This window comes from Panthera pardus, unplaced genomic scaffold (assembly GCF_024362965.1).
Source record: "Panthera pardus isolate Hobbes unplaced genomic scaffold, ASM2436296v1 HiC_scaffold_16, whole genome shotgun sequence".
In the NCBI taxonomy this organism is placed as follows: domain Eukaryota; kingdom Metazoa; phylum Chordata; class Mammalia; order Carnivora; family Felidae; genus Panthera; species Panthera pardus.
Genome location: NW_026526721.1, coordinates 107,044,990 through 107,062,147, shown reverse-complemented (window position 1 = coordinate 107,062,147; position 17,158 = coordinate 107,044,990). Strand labels below are relative to the sequence as shown.

General features: G+C 36.0%; 1 protein-coding gene across 7 annotated transcripts in view; it reads left to right on the top strand.

Moving 5' to 3' along the window:
* LEKR1 (leucine, glutamate and lysine rich 1) overlaps positions 1-17,158 on the top strand; it is a 219,493-nt gene that overhangs the window by 55,520 nt on the left and 146,815 nt on the right. The window contains exon 1 of one of the 7 annotated variants that reach the window (XR_008422540.1): positions 14,799-17,055. The exons of the other annotated variants lie outside the window; for them this stretch is intronic. The gene's annotated coding sequence lies outside the window, so the exon portion shown is untranslated. Of the gene's footprint in view, positions 1-14,798; positions 17,056-17,158 lie in introns of those variants that run through there. 7 annotated transcript variants of the gene reach the window in all.

Here is a 17,158-nt window from a genome sequence, read left to right as displayed (position 1 = left end):
CTCAACTGAGCTTGGCTCAGTTTCTTAAGACAAATATATAGCTTACTAGAAGGGGGTGGGACCTATCCATTGGCTATATCAGGGGCTAGGGAACACAACCTTAGCCTTATTATGCACTGTATAGGTCTTCCACTGCCACATACACACCCTCCTTGAATTTCTAGGAGGGTTGATGTATCTGGATATGCAGTTGACGAGAGAAGTTCAAGGCAAAGTACTAATAGCTACTAGCTTGCCCCAACAAATAGCAGGGCTCATGTTGATAAATCCAAAAGTCTGATCACTCACTCAGTGATAGAGAAGCTGAATTGCCAAATTGTGGTCCTGGCCTGGAAAGAGAATCATTAAGGATCTAGTCTTAAGTGAGGTTACCAATAAATAGAAGACAAGATTACAAGAAAGTGAGATACAAGCCTATTTATTAAAGGAGGATAAAGGAATGAGCAACAAGAATGAATAGGTGTGGAGAGGTGGGCAGGGCTGTTGAACTTAGGTCTGAAGTCAGAATTGGTCCTAACAAGCAGGAAAGAAGGGAGGAGAAGGAAAAAGGCATGAAGGCAGGAGGTTGAGACTCTTAAGTGGGGAAATCATATGGCAGCAGCTGTGATCACAATAAAATAAAAGCTGACTGATGTTATCAATCAACAAGACCATGTATAAATTGAGCTTTATAGGAGAAATAAGATCCTGGAGAGGAGGGGGAGGTTGAATGAAACAAATATACACCTATGTCTCAGTGGCATTTTCTTAGGTAATTTCTGGTAGAGCCATCTTTCAAAAATGCAAATCTGACTCCTGCTTCAAATCCTCTAGGGGCCCCATAGTACTGAGGGAAAAGTGCAAATTCCATAACATGGTTCACATGATCTTTAATTTGCCTTCAATTCTTGTCACTCCATGTGAACCACTAAGAATTAACCAGAATATGCCATCTTCTCTCAAACTTCTGTGCTTTGGCTAATGACCTTCTGGAACTCCTTCCTTGTTATGCCTTCCCTGCTTCACACTGACCCAAACTCATCCTTTACCACTCAGCTTTCTTGACCAACTCTTGACCAACTTTATGAGCTCACATAAAACTCTGTGCATGCCTGCTGTTATAGTACTTAACCTTTAGTGCTGGTTGACCAACCAACCAGTCTTCTGCATTAACTGAAATTCTTCAGTGAATGAATAAATGTATGACTCAGATGAAACTTTGAGTGGAGAGAATTATTGCTAAGATTTAGTCCAGTTTGATGGTTAGTTTGTTTGAAGTACCTCAGACCTACTAATGATAGCTTCCTATTTACAGTGAAGGAGCCATCCAAAAACTTATAAGATATCTTCCTTAGCTGGCTTCTGTTTCTCAATAGAGCCTTTTGTAGGATACTGGTGCCTTACAAGGTCAGGATATATAGGAGAATCTCTGCTATTGAGGGCCTCTGGAATTCTAGTTATGACTTTGCTGTCATGGGAAGTTTTAGGTTCTATATTTTGGAGAGTAGAGAAACCTAAAAGAAATATCATTTCTGTCTTTAAGATCCTGGTGGAGAAATGGCACTGGAAAGATCTTTCCTAGCTATAATTTTTATCCCTGGCTTTTAAAGTCCATGGTGTAGGCTATTTGGCAAATATCTGAAGATCAAATAGGTCAGACTCTTTGCTTGTTTGGCCTTTTGACAAGCTGTGAGTATAAGAAAACACTGCTCTCATTAGCTCCCTTCATGTGTCTTTTAGATTGGCCTTACTGATCTTTAAGAAGGAAAATGCTAACATTCACTTTTACCAAGATGATAGGAACAGCATCCTTAGGTATGCTACTATCAATCTTCTCCCATAGTCAAAGAAAATGTCTGAGTCTGGGATAGAAAATTGGTTTGGGGTTAGTTAACATGCCCCAACTACCCCTTCCAGGGTGGGCAAAGGATCAGGTACATTGGGATGTCCAAGGAGTCTTCCAAGTTGAAAGCAGTGGGCCAAGGGGGAACTGAGAGGGACAGAAGTAAAAGGTTAGGAGTTGGAAACAGTTTGATGATTCAAGTAAGTTTGTAGGGCAGAACTTGAGACAACGCCTGAAATTGTGTGAGAAGGAGTCTTTGATGGAGCCAGCTCCATTCTGAACAGGAGTCCCCGTAAAGGGAATAGCTCATTTGGCCAGATAGAGCCTCTGCAAGATTCACTAGGAAAAGAGGAACCTCTATTCTTGTTGGAAGTACCTGCCATCTGCTCAGCTTTCTGCCTTCTGCTGATACTTTCTGATACCATATTGAAATGAACACCACTTTAAATAAAAGCAATTACATAGAATGATTATAAGATTAATACTAAAAATAGAACATTGCTCCTCAAAGTGTGTTCCAAGGGATTTGTAAGAAATGTTATTGAAAAACTATCCTATGGTCAAATTTTAAGTTTGGAACATACTCATCTATCTTCTCTTGGTGATTCACTTTACATATTAGCACAGTAAAAACCCTAAGAAGTTTTACAGTATAAAAAACCTGTTATTTCCAATTTTATTTTACTATGAAACCATTTTTTGGAGTGCGCTGGGGCTTACTGTGGAACATAGTTTGACAACACTAAAATAAGGGTTAATAAAACATTTGATATGAAAAAGAAACTGTTAAAAATCAGGCAAAAATCCCTTAACTGGGACCAAAAGGAAATTGAGAAACTGGAGCTAGGATTCCCCAAAAGGTTTAAATGAGAAAACACCTGTAACTTATGTTGCATTGGACCTTTTGCATGGTTGGTGCTGGGTCATTTATTGCTGCTGTTGTCTTTTGCTGTTGTTGTTTGTTGTTTGTTTGTTGTTGTTTAATGGGAAATGAGATAGAAAAGGTTTATTCTTGCCAGTTTTGTGAGAGACAAGTTGCTGTCGGTAGGGTAGGTATCAGTCAATCTTTAAACTAAGGATCCCACTGCAACTTTGGAGCGGACAGTCATGATTTCTCCTTGCCTTCAAGTCTTAGTATCTTGGTAGCTGTCAGTATAAATTCTGATTTTTCTCTACGGTTTTGCCATTCTCTTTCTTTTTCTGTTTCTCTGTCTCTGCCTCTGTCTCTCTCTCTCTATTTTTTTATTATGCAAAATAAAAATGGAATTCATTTAATTTATAGAATTCCCCAAGTAAATGGTAGGCAACCAACTTATGTAATTTTCAGAGAAAAAATATTTGAGGTAGCCAAAGCTCATTTGGATGGGCTTTAAATGGCTTATAAAAACGTCTAAAATCCATCTAGTGAATCTCTGGAATTAGAATTTAGAATGGCAAACTTAAATGCCTATGGGGCAAAGCAGGTATCCAAAACTCACTGATTGTGAGTTTGTTTCAGCGAGTGAGACAGGCTAGGTGTGAACTACAGGAAGCCAGAGGATGCATGCTCATTAAAGGAGACAGCAGGTACAGGAGATTGTTTTTGGGGGGGGGGGGATGTGGGCCTGTTGTTTCTGAATTACTTGATTTTTAAAGAAAAGTAGGTAATCTGGATCTTTATGTAAAATCCCTGAAATTTTAAATGGTGGTACTCATGAAAAGTCAAGTCAAATAAAGAGTGTTCACGGACTGATTTGCAGCTTCAAAACTGGACAAAAGTAAGACTGCACACAGAGGAACCTGAGTGAGTCATCATACCAGCTCGGCTCTGGGTCCTGCTTATCACTGAACCCCTATCAAGAGATAGTATCATGATTCTCATGTCACCCTCTAACAGAGGTGTTTTCTGTGACCCCTATAAACATCTGCTTTAAATTAATTTGAGAGCACAGTGCCATTATTTGATGATTTACAAAAGTCACATTACCTTTCCTAAGGCATTGCAATTAGAAACTTTCAGTGTAAGCGTATAGGATTTGCGTTAGAAAATATTTAGTAAAACACCAATAGCAGAAAAAATGTCCAAAAATAAAATAGGTTTCTTAACTGTAAGAATATTTGGCTTTAATATTTTTATGTGTTTTAACGATTTGTAGTTGGAGAAAATTTCATAGCTTTATTTCCTCAGAATATGGCAGGCAATAAGTTGAATTTTGAACAAATATTACTACATTTCTTTTTCTTATTCTCTTTGAATAGTAAAATGAAGTGTATGTAATATCTTGTCAGAAAGATTCTTTGGGCATTTTTATTTTTAAAAAATTTTTTTTAACATTTACTTATTTTTGAGACAGAGAGAGACAGAGCATGAACGGGGGAGGGTCAGAGAGAGAGAGGGAGACACAGAATCCGAAACAGGCTTCAGGCTCTGAGCAGTCAGCACAGAGCCCGACGCGGGGCTCGAACCCACGGACAGTGAGATCATGACCTGAGCTGAAGTTGGATGCTTAACCGACTGAGCCACCCAGGCGCCCCTCTTTGGGCATTTTTAAATGTCACTACAGTATTAATGAAACTCTTTGAATGGTCTTTCATTTGGAAGTAGCCATAATAACTCATAGCTTTTTCTGTAATTATTAAACTTTTTTGTTTATTTATTTATTTTGAAAGAGAGGGAGAGAGAGAGAGTCGAGGAGGGAAGAGAGAGAGGAAAAGAGAGAGAATCCCAAGCAGGCTCCAGGCTGTCAGCACATAGCCTGACGCGGGGCTTCATGAACCACAACATCATGACCTGAACTGAAGTTGGACACAAGCGACTGAGCCACCCAGGCGCCCCTAAATATTTTGAAAAGGACTTCCTAATAAATTTTCTTTTCTTCCCTCCATTACATCTGGGCAGCCTCTTCCCTCTTTTATTCTTTTCTTCCTCCTTGCCAGTTTTCAACAGTACTCCTGATCAGTCAGAGCATTCTCTAATCTTCATATTTTCAAGGACACACAAAGAGAAGCTGGTTACTTTCCTCTCTGCCTTCTCTCACTGCCTTCTTCCTTTAACCATCTGCATCACACTGTAATGTAGCTCTTCACTTTTATTCTCTCCCACATCTAACTCAGAGTCACCAGAAGACAGATACTATTCCTTTATTTCCCAATCTTTAATGGTGCTGGGTGTGGTACCATGTACATAGTGGGCATGTCATACATATTTTTGAGTGAGTGGTTTCTATTTTTGTTTTTCCTCTCTAGTGTAATTACAGTTTTATCACAATATTAAAAAATAGTGACCTGAAGCTGTCACATATACTCTTTTCCTTTGATTGAACCAGATTTACTTTTGCTTCAAACCTAAAAATGGAAGGAAAGGAAGCCTCAAATTTTAATGATTCTTTGAATATCTTACAATTCTATGCATTATTTCTAGAAGCTCACATATAGCTCTCTTGAACCTTTTTAAAGAACAGATGTATAAATTAGTGTTTAAAACAACTAATCTAATGACATTTTGGGGTGCATTAGTAAATGGGCTATCATATTGGGTTTCAGATGCACTAATTTTTTATTGCTTCAAACATTAATTTATAAATTATTTGCTATTATCTATTTTTTTCACAGAAATTAAGTCTCTTACTTTTACTGTGCACATTATGGAATATTTGAAAAGTAGAAAGTTTGATGAAAAAGATTGCCTTTAATGTCACTTTCTGAGATAACTGATATTTACTTTTTGGTGTCAGTCTCTTCTTTTTAAAAAAAATTTTTTTAAGTTTATTTATTTATTTTGAGAGAGAAAAAGAGAGAGAGCACAAGCAGGGGAGGATTAGAGAGAAGGAGGGAGAATCCTGAGCAGGCTCTGCACCATCAGCACAGCACCCGACTCAGGACTTAAACTCATTAACAGTGAGATCATGACCTGAGCCGAGATCAAGAGTTGGACGTTTAACCAACTGCACTACTCAGGCACCCTCCAGTCTCTTCTTTTAAAATGTATTCATTTTAGGGGCACCTGGGTGGCTCAGTCGGTTAAGCGTCCAACTTTAGCTCAGGTCATGATCTTGTACTCTGTGAGTGGTCTGTGAGTTCGAGCCCCATGTCGACTCAGTGCTGACAGCTCAGAGCCTGGAGCCTGCTTCTGTGTCTCCCTCTCTCTCTCTGCCCCTCCTCCTGCCCTCTTTCTCAAAAATAAATAAACGTTAAAAAAATTTTCACGTGTTCATTTTATTACCCTAAGAGCCTCAAAAATCACATTTTAAAAAGTATTTTTAATGAGAAAAAGAGATTAGAAGCTGTTTCACAATCAAAATAAGTTACTTTTTCTATAAGAATGTTAATGAAAGTTTTTTTTAAAAGAATAATCCTATATAGCTATTTTACTACTACAGGGTAAAAGGAATACAAATACATGTAGTTTAGCTAAAAGGGCAAGCGTATATCCAAAATATCACTGAGGAGTTCCTGAACAATATGTAAGACTGTACTAAAATTGGGTTTCTAGAAATTATTATACATGTCATAACCACCAAGAGTAAAAACACAGACCCAAGGTCAGCTGAGCAGGGAGCCCCTTACACGGGATAGCTAGTGTTCTCACATTTGGAGAACAATGGCTTTTGTCCCTTTACTTAAGGTGCTAGCACTTTCACAGAGATCAGCTTTTCACTAACAACAGTGCAGTCTTTAGAATGCAGATCATGTTCCCTATTAACCTATTGAACGATATCTAGCTTATATTCATAAAAATTTTACTCAATATTGCTTTTCTCCGAATTGCCTATTTATTGTCATGAGCTTATTTCACTAAATGTTTTCCATTTTTTAAGGATTATTAGAAAGCATTCTATCTTCAAACTAACCTTAGAGGTTAATTTTAAGTTTGCTGTATGATGGATCCTGGGTCATACACTGTTAGTTAAAACTCTTAATTGTAAGTGACTAAAATCTAGCTTGAACTAGCTTGGACACAAAATTTAAAAAAATTAATGGATCGCAGATTTCAAAGAAAAAATTGAACCATGGGAGCTAGCCCTCAGGAATAACCTGAACAAAGGACATGACCACCCCTAAGATTTTCTTTTTGTCTTTCATCTTCGCTTTTCGTTGCATATTGGCTTTATTCTCTTAAGCTGCAGATTTACTTTCTCCTTTTAGAAGGAAAAGCAGTTGCCTACAATGCCTAAGTTTTAGTTCCTAGATCTACTGCCACCTGAGAAGAACTGCCTGCTCTTTTCTCTTGTTGCAAGGGGAAAAAAAATCCTAGAGAAGAGCTCTGGTTCACCTAGTTTGGGGCAGGTGTTTCATCCACTGAGCCAGTGGAGTTTGAGTCCTAGAACATGGAAACTTCTGTGGCAGTAGTCATATGAATGGTTGGATCTTTAAGGTTCGGGTGGAAAAAATAATTCTTTGCATAAAGAGTTGATGATTTCACATAAAGGGAATCGTACTGGGTGGACAAAACAGTAGCTAACCATTACATGAAAAAGAATATCCACCATTACATGAAAAAGAATATCCAGGGATTTTATATGCTTTCCATTCTTTAGAGTTAATCAAAAGAATATTCACCAATGCCTTCTATGTTACCAAAACTGGGACAGAACAATTAGGGAAGTAAGAATCGTAAATTCTTGCACTAAAGAATAAATAATGTAATTGTTAAGTGTACTTTGGGGCACCTGGGTGGCTCAGTCGGTTAAGCGTCAAACTCCTGATTTTGGCTCAGGTCATGGTCTCATGGTTTAGTTCAAGTGTTGGACTCTGCTGAAGGTGCAGAGCCTGCTGGGGAATTCTCTCTCTCCCTCTCTCTTTGTCCCTCCCTTGCTTACATTCTCTGTGTCTCTCTCAAAATAAATAAATAAATAACTTAACAAAATTAAAAAGGTAACTTAGAATGATGGTAGCAATATTTAAAACAGTTTTTTTATAACAATGTGATTTTATTAAGAGCACTTTATTTTTATTTATTTATTTTTTAATTTTTTTAAATGCTTTTATTTATTTTTGAAGGAGAGAGAGACTGAGCATGAGCAGGGGAGGAGCAGAGAGAGAGGGAGACATAGAATTTGAAGCAGGCTCCAGGCTCACAGATGTTAGCCCAGAGCCCGACGTGGGGCTCGAACCCACGAACTGGGAGATCATGACCTGAGTCGAAGTCGGACGCCCAGCCGACTGAGCCACCCAGGTGCCCCTAAGAGCACTTTAAAACAATGGAAATTTCCATTTTTCTCCAAATTATCTTCCATCTATCCCCTTGCCTTCAAGGAAAATACAGCAAAACTTTCACCTCCATTTTGTGAAAATATACATCAAACCTACAATACAGAATTATGTGTTTGGTTATTTATTAAGTCAAGGTTAAGATTTTTAACTTCTGTTTCTGTACTAGTAAAGCTTAAGAGTATCATATTTAGTCAAAGGAAGATCTATTTAGTAGATTCTCTACATTAAAGAAACCAGGGGAATTTTTTGATTACTGATTCAATTTCACTGCTGGTGTTCAGTCTGTTCAAATTTTCTATTTCTTCCTGCTTCAGTTTTGGGAGATTATATGTTCTAGGTACTTATCCATTAAAAAAATTAAAGAGACCCAGGGAAAAATCAGGGACTGAATAAAGCTCAAATCAGACCAATTAAATGAAGTTCATTTAAAAAGCAGTGTTGATTCAGTCCAATGGAAAGTACCATTCTCATATTGTTGGGAAAGAGTGGGGAGAGACAGGGGAGAGAGGAGAGAGAAGAGGCGAGGGAATGAATATGAATGTGTGGTATCAAAGTCAAGACAATGGCTTACCATTGTTCGACTTTTGAGACCTCTACATGTTAGAACCTTCCGTCAATAGGGCAATCACTGTTTAGAAGGAGTCAAACTATTAAGGAGTACATTTGTTACCAATACACTGAAAGTACATTGATACTGTATACAATAATGACTGGGATAAAATTAACTACCTCAGAAAAGGATATGTTTTAATAACTAAGCTAGAACTTTTGTAGGAAGACATAAATAAGTATCATAATGATTTTTATAAATAAAAGCAATAGGATATCACTCAAAAGGAAATTGTTGCATTCACAAATAATTTTGTTATAAATATTGCTATTATTCTGTGCAATTGTATGTTAGTGACATTTCTGGTCCTGGGCATTCTCCAGTTGACATTTTTGAAGTTGCCATACTCCTGATAATAGGTAAAGAAGTTTGGTTTCTATCTCCAGAGTTTCACAAAGTGTTTATGACTTTTCTCTGCAAAATAAGAATTCTTTCTGGTTTTATTGAGTCCTGAATGATTTATCTACCTATACACTTGGCCTTCCCACCTCACACTCCCTACTTTCTTGAAAGGTAATTTAATTTTCTGGATGCATTTAGGCAGTGGTTAATTCTAGAGAAGCCGCATTTTGTGATTGGCAGTTAGCTGCATGTTAATTTCTGAAATCTGTTTCCCAAGAATTCTTGAAGCACTAACTTGTTTTGATTGATTTCTTTGTTGCAGTCCTAATTTACCCCTTGATAATTGGATGCCTTTGCCTGCCATGATAGGCCACAGTCCTGAAAATCTGCCACCTAATTTCTGTGGACCCTGAACTTCCACCTATCATCTTAGATTGCTGTAAAACCAGTTTGAAGGAAATACTAAAAATAAAGGAATCTTTAGAGCCAGGAGCTGGACATAAAAGAATATAGGTTACAGGTGGTAGAATCCCTAGGGATATGATTAGCTTCCTTATTGTGTTTTCTGAAGTGTTTGATTATAGACTGGAGGGAAGCTAAAGGGGTGTTTTTAAAGTATTTTCAATTTAAGAATATTTTCATTATGAGTAATATTAGTAGATGATCCGAATGAAAATAATTAAGAGACTATAATACCTTTCCCAACTTTGTTTTACAACTCTGTGATTCTCACACGATTCATTTTAATCAAGTTAGCTAAGAGAAAAGCTGGGAAGTATGTAAGAGTAATAAATGTGTTGTTCTCATGGGTGCATTGGCAAGAGGTTTATAATACAAATCATCTAACTTCCAGCACAGGACTCTCTCCACTAGAACATGCTGTTAGTCCCTATTTTCAGGAACACCCTCTCGCTAGACAACAACATGTCCTCATATCAACATAGTATTCAACTTTAATGCAGAATTATGACCGCTAGAGAAAAATATGTACTTGCACAGTACATACTTTATTGCAATATTATGTGAATTGTTTATTTCATAAAGTTGATAAAATATGTAAAAGTGAACATTAGTGCCTTTCCAGGCATGACATTTATAACCTTATCAGTTTGATTTGAAAGAAGTGAAGTCAACTTACACAGCCAGAACAGATTGAAATAATGTGGCCTAACTTCTCAAGGAGTATTAAAGGGCTTGAGATGCTATTTATATGTAACATTCAGCTGGGGAGTGTATTAAAAGAATTAAAGTTGGAAAGTGTTTTCATGTGTATTTTTTTTAATTATGAAAAGGAAAATAATTTGTAAAAATACAAGCTTCGAATTCTTTTCTGGGTAAATCTTAATAGTTGGAGTGGGCTATAATTAAGGAATGTTTAATAGAAAAGCCATTTAATCCAGCAGAATAAACTTAACTTTTCTTTAAGTGTAGCTTAAATTTTCTTCTAATATTTCTGGATTTTTCCACATTTATCAATCTCTATATGCTTACATACAAGTAATAAGCTGTCTAGGTGTTTAATTTTGATTTTATTTTTATAAATTTTTATTGAAGTATAAAATAGAGAAGAATGCATAAATATGTACAGCTAAATTAAATTTCACACAGTGAATTTCCCATGTAATCAGCACCCAGATCATGAAACAGAGTACAACATCCTTCCAGAAGGTCTCTTTACCTCTCTTATTATCACCCATCCAGAGGAATTTACTTACTATCTTGGCTTATAACACCAAAGATTAATGTTGCCTTTTTTTGAACTTTATGTAAATGGAATCATATACTGTATATTCTCTTGTCTGGTTTCCTGATGTTTGTGAGATGCGTCTATGTTGTTTTGGGTGGCAGCTTTTTGTTCATTCCTGTTGCTCTTCAGTTTTCCATGGTCTGAATATGCCACAGTGGATTTATCTACTCTGCTATGGATGGGTATTTGGGCTGTTTTCAGTTCAGGGCTATTATAATCAGCGGTGCCATGAGCATTCATGTGCATGTCTTTGGTGAAAATATGAGCACATTTCTGTTGGATATGTACTAGGTGTGGAAGTTCTGGGTCTTGGCCTTATACATATGGCCTGGTTTATAGATCCAATTATTTATTCAAAGTAGTTGTGTTAATTTGCATTCCTACTAGGCATGTTTGAAAACTTTTACTCATCTGTAAATTACAGCTTTTCTTTTTTCTTGATAATTGGTCTTCGTATTCTTTCTATGCCAGGACATAGAGATCTATTTCATTCTTTTTTTATTTTTTGTATAGTATTGCATAGGAATATAGGTTGTTTAAAGTTCCTGTACTATTGACCATGAAGGTTTTTTCCTTTTATTTTTGCTATTAAAAATATTTTATAACCTCCAAAATTTAAGATGCACCCGCCTTTTTTTTAATGTTTATTTTTGAGAGAGAGAGAGAGAGAGAGAGAGACAGCACATGTGTGGGGAAGGGGCAGAGAGGAAGGCAGTCACAGAATCCAAGGCAGGCTCCAGGCTCTGAGCTGTCAGCACAGAGCTGAAGTCAGACACTTAACCGATTGAGACGCCCTGGTGCCCCTAAAAAGCACCCACCTTTTTACATAATTTATACTACAGATATATTTAACATGTACAAATTACTCATTGTATATGTGCAAGTGATTTTTAAGAACTTTTTATTTTGAAATAATTTTAGACTTACAGAAAGTTGCAAAAAATAAAAAATAGTACAGTTTCCATATGCCTAGCTTCTCCTGATGTTAACACCTTACATAACTATGGACAGTTAAAAAAACCAAAAAACTAAGAAATTAACATTGGTATTGTATCAGTTTTTCCACTAGCATCTTCTTTTCCAGTTCAGGCTTCAATCTTGAATCACACATTGCATTTAGAGCTTATACTGTCCTAGTCTTCTTTGGTCTGTGACAGTTCCTTAATCTTAGCCTTTCATGACCCAAGGCTTTTCAAGAGTACTGTTCAGTTATTTGTAGAATATCCCTTAATTTGGGTTTGTCTGTTTACTCATAATTTTGTTGAGATTATTCTTTTTTCGCAAGAATACCACAGAAGTGATATGTCCTTATTAGTGTATCATGATGTTAATATGTCTTCTTACAGATGATGTTTACCTTGATCACTTGGCTAAGGTGGGGTTTGCCAGGTTCCTCCATTGTAAAATTATTATTTTTCCCTTTGCAATTATACATATTTTGCTGTAAATACTTATTCCTTCTACATTTATTAATTGGAATTTCTTTGTGAGGGAAGGACTGTTCCTTCTCTTCCATTTATTTATTCAGTTACTTATTAGTATCAGTATGTAATCATTCATTTTTATTTTGTGGGTTATACTCAAATACTATAGTTATTCTTTTTGTTTATCAGCGGTTCCAGTTTTGGTTATTAGGAGCTGTCAGGTGGCACCTGTGCCCTTTCAACGTGTCCTATCTTCCTTGAGCTCTTCCTTACTTTCTGGCACCACAAAATATTCTAGGCTCACCTTAGATTTTACCTGCCTCACCCCTGGAATCAACCAGTTCTCTAAGATGCTTTGGTTTATTTTGTTGGAAATAGTATTTAGAAACCAAGATGTAAGAATTGGGTATGCTTATTGCTACTGGGGTACCCTTATTTCTGAGAATAAATTTTTTTTTGTCATTTATACTTCCTCTTAGATCATGACATTCAGAATGCCCATTCATTGGTTTTTTTTAATAAATGCATTATCATTTGTTTCTAAATAGTTGATAATTTTTATTTTTACTTCCTTTTTGACTCAAAGTTCATTAGATGTATGTTTAAGTTTCCATATATGTAGATTTTTAGTGGACTTTTTGTTGTAAATGTTTTGTGTAATTTTACTGTAGACAATGAATGTGGGTATATGATTTTCTTTTTAAGAACATATTAAAATTTTGCAATCCCTATCAAAATATCACCAGTATTCTTCACAGAGCTAGAACAAGCAATCCTAAAATTTGTATGGAACCAGAAAAGACCATGAATAACCAAAGCAATGGTGAAAAAGAAAACCAAAGGCATCACAATCCTGGATTTCAAGCTGTATTACAAAGCTGTAATCATCAAGACAGTATGGTACTGGCACAAAAACAGACACTTAGATCAATGGAACAGAATAGGAAACCTAGAAATGGACCCATAAATGTATGGCCAACTAATCTTTGACAAAGCAGGAAAGAATATCCAATGGAATAAAGACAGTCTCTTCAGCAAATGGTGTTGGGAAAACTGGACAATGACATGAACCTGGACCAGTTGCTTACACCATACAAAAAAATAAACTCAAAATAGATGAAAGACCTAAACATAAGACAGGAAGCCATCAAAATCTTACAGGAGAAAGCAGGCAAAAACCTCTTTGACTTCAGCCACAGCAACTTCTTACTCAACACGTCTCCAGGGCCAAGAGAAACAAAAGCAAAAATGAACTATTGGGACCACATGAAAAAATGCTCAACATCACTTGTCATCAGGGAAATAGAAATCAAAACCACAATGAGATACCACCTCACACCAGTCAGAATGGCTAAAATTAACCACCCAGGCAATAACAGATGTTGGCAAGGATGCAGAGAAAGGGAAACTCTTTTGCACTCCTGGTGAGAATGCAAACTGGTGAAGCCACTCTGGGAAACAGTATGGAGGTTCCTCAAAAAATTAAAAATAGAACTACCCTATGACCCAGCAATTGCACTACTAGATATTTATCCAAAGGATACAAAAGTGCTGATTGGAAAAGGCACATGCACCCCAATGTTTATAGCAGTGTTATCAACAATAGCCTAAGTATGGAAAGAGCCCAAATGTCCATCGACAGATGAATGGTTAAAGATGTAGTGTGTATATATATATGTATACACATACATACATACATATCCAGTGGAGTACTACTCGGCAATCAAAAAGAATGAAATCTTGCCATTTGCAACAATGTGGATGGCACTAGAGTGTATTATGCTAAGTCAGAAAAAGGCAAATATCATATGACTTCACGCATATGTGGAATTTAAGATATAAAACAGATGAACATGAGGGAAGAGAAGCAAAAATAATATAAAAACAGGGAGGAGAACAAAACATAAGAGACTCTTAAATATAGAGGACAAACTAAGGGTTGCTGGAGGGGTTTTGGTTGGGGGATGGCTAAATGGGCAAGGGGCATTAAAGAAGACACTTGTTGGGATGAGCACTGGGTGTTATATGTAGGGGATGAATCATTGGATTCTACTCCTGAAATCATGATTGCCCTATATGCTAACTACCTTGGATGTAATTTTTTTAAAAAGAAAAGAAAAGGAAGGAAGGAAGGGAGGGAGGTATGTAAATTAAAATAAGTAAATAAATAAAAATGAAAAAAAGAATATATTAAAATTTCAATCGTGGCTGATTACGTGGTCAGTTTTTGTGATTATACCACATATTTGGAAGAATGATTATTAGATATATCCTCTAATTATATCCGTGCATCAGGTTTATTAATTGTTATTCATAGCCTCAATATCTTTACTATTTTTCATGTCATTGTGACCATTCCATTCCTGTGAGAAATGTGTTCCTACCTCCCATTATGATTAGTAATTTATTCTCATTTGATTTTTAACAGATATTTCTTTATATTTTGGGTATGTAAAAGTTCATGATTATTATTTTTCTTGGTGGATTAGACTTTTATCAAAACTTAAGGTTGTTCCCTTTATTAGTAGTTATTAATATTAATATATATCTTTTGTCATTTTTAAAGCATCTGGTATATATTTTTCTAACCTTTTATTTTCTACATTTCTTTAATTTTTATTTATTTATTTATTTTTTTAGATGTGACTCCTGAAAACACTTGGCTAATTTCTTTCTCTCAGTATGCCAAGAGAAATACTTGTCAGGGTACAAAGTGAGGCTGAAAATAGGAGAATTTATGAAAAATATTTTAAAAGTGCATTTAGGCTTTCAGAACCTCTCTCCCACTCTGTCTCCTCAAAGGCTTTTAATTACCTTGCCCTGACTCTGGCAGATGGCATAGGTACTAGCAAAATAGCTAATTCCCCATGTGATCTCCGCACAGTTGAAGGCCATCATTTAATAATTCCTGCACACACCACAGAACCTTAAGACAGAATTTCACTGCCTCGTTTGTTAGTTTTTTTTTTTTCTAGGTGAAAATAGTATAATATACATTAACACAGATTCAAAAATTACCACAATTTTGTCTTATGTGTTTCATCTGTCCCATTTTTTTTTTTTTGTTGAAGCAATTTAAGGAAAATCCAAGACTGCATGCTAGTTTCACCTCCATTTACTTCAGTGTGATATGCCATTTTCTTATACAACAACAGTATTATTATTCCCAAATTAGCAATAGTTCCTCAGTATTTTCTCATTCCCAGTTCATAATCAAATTTCCTCAATATTAAAAAAAAATTGTAGTTTATTTGTTTGAATCTGGTTCTACACAAGGTTTACATGTCACATTTGATTGTCACTTTTGTTACTTCTCTTTTATCTAGAAAAGCCACTCCCTCTTTTCTCCATCATTAGTAACTTATAGAAATGGGACCAATTGTCCTCATTTGTAAATATGAATAGATAACAAAGGATCTCCAGACTTGTAAGGAAGGCTTCAAATGTGAAAGAAGGGAAGCAAAACAAAGAAAAAATTTAAAAAGCCAGAGGAACAGAAGCTATGAAGTAAGCTGAAGAAAACTTTAAAATACACCATAATTGGGGTCCCTGGGTGGCTTAGTTGGTTAATCATCCAACTTCAGCTCAGGTCATGATCTCACAGTTTGTGAGTTCAAGCCCTGCATTGGGCTCTGTGCTGACAGCTCAGAGCCTGGAGCCTGTTTCAGATTCTGTGTCTCCCTCTCTCCCTCTTCCCCTCGCCTGCTCACACTCTCTCTCTTTCTCAAAAATAATAAATTAAAAAAATAAAAAATAAACGGTAAAACACACAGTAATTGATACCTTCAAAAAATAAGAAAAGAAATTGTAATCATGAAATAAGAACAAGAAAGAATTCTTGTAGACTTTTGAAGAATAAGAAAGAATTCTTGGTAATTAAAATTTAACAGAAATTAAAAATTTTGTAGACAGGATGGAAGATAAACAAAATGTCCAAAGTAGTAAGATGGCAAAAATTTAAGAAAATTAGAAAATCTCTTCAGAAGGTCCCACATCTAAACAGAAAGATGTTCCAGAAAAGAAAAGAAAAAAAAAACAACATAGAAAATGAAGGGGAAAGAATCATTTTCCTTAGGGTAAAATTCCTGGAACTAAAGAACACCAGTTTTCAAAATATCATGTGCCCAGCAAAGAGAAAGACAAAAGACTGATACAATAATATATTGTGATGAAATTTAAGAATACTAAGTGAAAAGAGAAAAATCTTAAAGCTTCTGAACCAGGGCAGGGGCAGAGTGAGGAGAACCTACCATGTATCATACAAAGAAGTAGAAATTAGACCGGCATTGGACTTTTCAGAAACAGCACCATATGTTAGGAAACAGAGGAAAAGTGCCCTAATTTTCAGATGAAGAATATTTTTTCTCATCTATGATTCTATATTTAGCTAAACTGTCCAGTCTGAGATATAATACATTTTCACATATTCAAGTTCTTAAAATTACCTCTCACGTACAAAACAAAAAACAAAAAACAAACAAAATCAAAAAACAAACTCCTGGAGGATTTATTCCACCAAAAGGAGAACACCAAGAAGGAGGAAGACTTTAGAGCCAGGGTACAGGGTACAGACATGAAAGAGAGCTAAGGACAGTTCCTGAAATGGTAAGAAAGGCAAGTCACAGGGTGACAGTTGTTTAGTCAAACTGGAGAATACCCAGACAGGAGCATGGGAATAGAGAGCTCTGGGAAGGATGTTTCCTGGAAAAGAAATGATATGGAAGAGTTTTCCGCTGTGTCTGAAGATACTGAGAAAGCAGAATTAGACCTCTGTCAGATTTGGAAGATGTATCAAAGATAGGTATACAGAAAACTAAGAAGAAAAGGAGATGGGTTTTCAATCCAGGGACACCAAAAAGTTGTACGAGAAAAGAAATGTGATCATAACATAACAGATAGCTCACTAGTGAAGAATAATGTAAATACTGAATAAAAAGACTGATGTAACTTAACTGGGAGGGTAAGATGGGGAGGGTGGTGTGTTTGTACGTTTAAGAGTATAGGTATGTGGAGGAGGGTCA